This window comes from Pinus tabuliformis, chromosome 5_2, assembly GCF_031772625.1.
Source record: "Pinus tabuliformis cultivar Carrire ecotype Pingquan chromosome 5_2, CPIR1, whole genome shotgun sequence".
In the NCBI taxonomy this organism is placed as follows: domain Eukaryota; kingdom Viridiplantae; phylum Streptophyta; class Pinopsida; order Pinales; family Pinaceae; genus Pinus; species Pinus tabuliformis.
Window position 1 is genome coordinate 398,596,161 of NC_142306.1, and position 5,071 is coordinate 398,601,231.

Here is a 5,071-nt window from a genome sequence, read left to right on the forward strand (position 1 = left end):
GTCAGTGGCAGATGAGGGGAGTGGGAGGATTAGGAGGAGTAGGGGGTGGATGTGCGGGAGGAGGTGCAGGACAATGTAGAGGGGGTTGAGGGGAAGGGTGAGGAGGGAGAGGGGGATGAGGAGGTGGATAAGGAGACAAAGTATGAATAGGAATGGTGGAGGAGGAGGACGAGGACGAGGGGCAAGAGGAATGGGGTAGAGGTGGATGAGCAAGAGGAGGAATGGGGGGAGAGGAGGAGGAAGAGGTAGAGGGGGAGTTTGGTGAGGTACACAAGAGAGACTTGTAAGGCCATGGGGAGGAACAAGAGGACCACCTCCCCCTCCTTTCCTTCAACCTCCCCCTCCTCCTCTTCCCACTCTCCCCTCTTAAGCCTCTTAATCTTGTGCTGCTTCTGCCTCTTCCCCCTCCTCCCTCTCCCCCCACTCCACTTATGCCTCCACCTCCATCCCCTCCCACCTCATCCTCCTTCTCTTCCCCAATCCCCACACTGCTCCTCCTACACCACCTGCCCCATCTTTTCCACTACCTCCACCTAAACCTACTTCGCCTTCTCTTCCCCCCCTTTGCCTCCTCGCCGACTCTCTCAACTCTACCGTGACCTCTCCCCCAAACTCCTCCACCTACTCCTCCCACTCCCTCCCACACTTCTGTCCCCCCCACCTTCTCCCTCTTCCTCCCTCACTGACTCCCCCTCCACCTCCTCTGTCGCCCACCTCTACCTCTTTCCACTATTCCCCCTCATGCTCCTCCTCCCCCTCCTCACCCATGTCTCCCTGTCCTCTCGCTCCCCCTCCTCTACCCTTGTACCTCCCCCTACCTTCACCTGTACCTCCTCCCCCTTTGCCTAGGCCTCCTATAGCTCCTCTCCCCCACTCTACCTCCTCCACCTACCCCTTTTCCATCTCCTCACCTTATTCCACTACCCGCCACCACATCCTCCACTCAAATCTCCTCCTATTATTTCTCTTACTCTTCCTCTTCCACCTCTACCTCCTTCTCCTCCTCCCCCTCTCTCCTTCCCTTTCTCTTCCTAAAACACCTCCTTTTGCTCCTTACTTCTCCCCTCACTCTCCTATTGTGCCACCACCATCCTACCCTCCTCCTCCCACTTATGGTTTCCCTCACCCCAACACCTCCTCCCCACTCTACCATATTTCACTTTCTTGTTTCTATTACTTAATTAAATTCCTCCCATACATTTAATCCATTAGAAGCATAGTCGAAATACAATGCAGTAGTGAAATGGGAATCAATATATATACACCGGTAAAGAAAAAATTACTAAGGTATGAAACCAAGACTACATAACATACACAACTCCCTGAGAGAAATATGAACCATCATGGGAATATAGCACCATGAAATCATTTCTTAAGGTGGGAACAGGTAACAGACATAAAATAATAGAAAGGACAATGAATATATTAACTTCCAAAGGAAATTGTTAATACAAGAGCATAATAAAAATGTGGTGGAAAGGGTTAAATTGGTCATTGAGGTAGCTCTATACTAAAGATATACATCAGAGATTTCACAACATCATCTCAAAAATATTAAGAGAATAAAATAAATAGTTCTTCTCAGGAGAAAAAAGAGACCCTTTTCTGGGAATAATTGGAATACAAATAAATTATAACATTCTTTCATACACTAGTGAGAATAGAACCCAAGAAGCTATCAAGGGAGGACTTGTGAACCAGCTTCCTTGTGTTCGAAGGGTAGAAAAGAAAAACTAAGATCAACCCATGTAAATAGTAGTGTGGCATTATTCTCCCCATCAAAAAGACCTAGGATTTGGGTCACAAGAAAAACTATGTGGAAATGACGCATCACGTAGAACGCGAAGGTTGCAGTGCAAATATAGAACCCATAATAACCTTAAATTCCAACAATGCTCCTTAATTTTGAAACCCGCACTCTAGTAAGGTAGCCAGTGGCACAAAATAAAGCAGGCTTATATGTTGGTACCCATACGTATAAAACCCATGCAAATAAACTTGGAAGCTAAGCGTCAGGTTGGTGCCATGGCATGTGGAACCCAGATTAATTAATATGTACAAATTTACTGGGGAAAGGTACATAAAGCCAAGGTAAAAGAGGGGAGGTGGAAATAGGTTATAAACCAAGGTTTAGATGATAATGACCATGACTGAGGTTGTCCTTGACCTTGCAAGTGTTGCAACAGTCCAATCTTTGACCTAAACCTTCCATGTTAACAAACTACCAGGACTTGGTCAAGAACCCTAATAGTAACAAGTGTAATCCAAAGGAAATGAGGTAAATCAAAGAATTTAAGAGAAATTTGATTACCTACACATGGAGGGAAGGGAATTCATTGTTTTTTATTCAGACTGCGATTAACACAAACCAAATTAGAGAAGGAGTAGTCTAACAAGGTGGAGGAATCGCCTGATTTCCATCCCCACCCAGGAAAAAGTCTAGCTCTAGACATCGGCAATTACTCCACCCTCCACCACCCTTCGCCAGATTTGCCACCCTCCACCACCATTTCAGCACTAATTGGTGATGGGATCTCATCTAACAGATTCAGGATTTCAGGATTCTTCCATATTCTTGCCAGTCCGAGTTAATGCTCCTTTCCTTTGGAATTTGGTCCAAACCGTGTGCTTTGCAACTCACCTCACCAACTTGACTCGGCACAGAAACTCCATCTCCACACTCTATAGCTCACCAATTTTCTCTGCTCCACCATTGACTCATCACCAGGTAAGAGACAGGCAGCAAAACAAGCTCTGCATCACTAGGGGACAGACAAGAGGCAGGTTCATTCATCTCATTCATTTTTTCTGCCCTTTTTCATTTTGTGCATGTAGGATCAAGGAATAGGGTATTACTCTTTTTCTTAATTCCTAGAGGATTGTTGTTGTTATCTCAACTTCACGAATTCCATCATTAAAATTCTTTTGTCCCTTCTAAGCCCTTCAACTTCTCCTAGCATTCCAAACTGCCCAACCTCAATACATTATCCCATGCCCTGCTGCTGGTCCTGCTAGTGATGATGATGAACATTATCATACTGAGGTACCAAATTGTTCGACATAAAAACTCTAAATAAAATCACTGATCCCCAGAAGGAATGGGGGGAATAGAGGAGGAGGAGGTTTTGCAAAGGTGGTCAAGTGCAGGAGGGGAATCACAGGGAGGAATAATAGGAGGAGGAAGAGGTAGAGGGGGAGGTTGGGGAGGCATGGTAGAGAGACATGTAAGGTCCCTTGGAGGAGAAATAGGATAAAGGGGGGAGCTAAGGTGTTGGAGGTGAGGGGAGAAATAGAAGGGCGAGGAAAAGGAAATGGAGGAGGAGGAGGAGGAAGAGGAGGAGGAGGACTAGGTGGTTGTGGTTAGGATAGGAAGGTGGTGTATGAGTGGGAGGGAGAGAAGGAAGAGGCTTGCGGGTAGAGGGTAGAGTGGGGAGGAGGTGCTGGGGTGAGGGAAACCATATGTGGGAGGAGGAGGGTAGGATGGTGGTGGCATAATAGGAGAGTGAGGGGGGAAGTGAGGAGCAGAAGGAGGTGTTTTAGTTGGAGAAAGGGAAGGAGAGAGGGGGAGGAGGAGAAGGAGGTAGAGGTGGAAGAGGAAGAACAAGAGAAATAATGGGAGGAGGTTTGAGGGGAGAAGGTGGTGGTGGGTACGGAAAAAAAGGGGAGGAGAGGGAAAAGGGGTAGGTGGAGGAGTTAGAGTGGGGGAGAGGAGTTGGAGGAGGCCTAGGCAAAGGGGAAGAAGGTACAGGTGAAGGTAGAGGGAGGTACGGGGGTAGAGGAAGGGGAGAGATAGGAGAGGGAGACAGGGGTGAGGAGGGGGAGGAGGAGGATGAGGGTGGGAGGTAGAGGCAAAGGAAGAGCGGGGGGAGGATAGGAGGGGGAATTGGCGAAAGAGGTAGAGGTGGGGGGTAGAGGAGGAGGAGGGGGAGTCGGGGAGGGAGGATGGGGAAGATGCAGAGGGGGAGGAGTTGGAGGGTAAAGAGGGGGAAGGTGAGGAGGGGAAGGAGTGTGGGAGGGAGTGGGAGGAGCAAGCAGAGGAGTTTGGGGGAGAGATGAAGGTAGAGTTGAGGGAGTCAGTGAGGAGGAAAAGGGGGGGGGGGGGGGGAAGAGGAGGCGAAGGAGGCTTAGGTGGAAGCAGGGGAAGTGAGCGGGTAGGTGGTTTAGGAGGAGGAATGTCGGGATTGAGGAAGAGGAGGAGGATGAGGTGGGAGGGGACAAAGGTGGAGGCGTAAGAGGATTTTGCGGAGAGGGAGGAGGGGGAAGAGGCAGAAGTAGCACAAGAGTCAGAAGCATAAGATGGAAGAGTAGGAAGAGGAGGAGGAGGAGGTAGAAGGAGAGGAGGGGGAAGAGGCGAAACTAAAGGAGGGGGAGGAGAAAGATGCGGTGGGGGAGGAGGTGTAGAGGGAAGAGGGGTAGGGGTAGTGGGAGGAAGGGGAGGAGCAGTAGGCAGTGGAGGAGGGATAGGGAGGAGGCGGGGGGAGAGGCGAGGGAGGTGTGGAGGTGAGGTGGTAGGGAAGGAAGAGGTGAAGTGAGTAGGAGGGGGAGGGGGATGAGGGGGAGGAGAGGGAATAGGAGAAAGAAGTGGAGGAGGGTGGATTGAGGGGAAGGATGGAAAGCTGGAGGAGTCAAGGGAGGAAGAGAATGAGGGGGAGGATGGGGAAGTTGAGGAGGAAGGGAAGGATGAGGAGGGCAAGGTAAAAGGGGAGTAGGGGGAAGAAAAAGAGGGGGAGGAGGAGGAGGAGGAGAAGGAGGAGCGAACAAGGTATGAGGCGAAAGAGGTGGAGGAGGAGGAGTGGGAGGAGTGGGAGGGAGTGGGGGAGATAGAGGTAGGGGATGGGGGGAGGGGCCAGAGGTGGAGGGGAGTGAGGAAGAGAGGTAAGGGGATGAGAAGGAGGTGGAGAGGGGTGGTGAGGAGGATTTTTGGAGGAGGCATGGGTGGTAGATGAGGGGAAGTGGGAGGAGTAGGAGGAGTAGGCGGTGGAGGTGTGGGAGGAGGTGCAGGATGATGTAGAGGGGGTTGAGAGGAAGGGTGACGAGGGAGAGGGGGATGAGGAGGTCGATAAGGAGACAA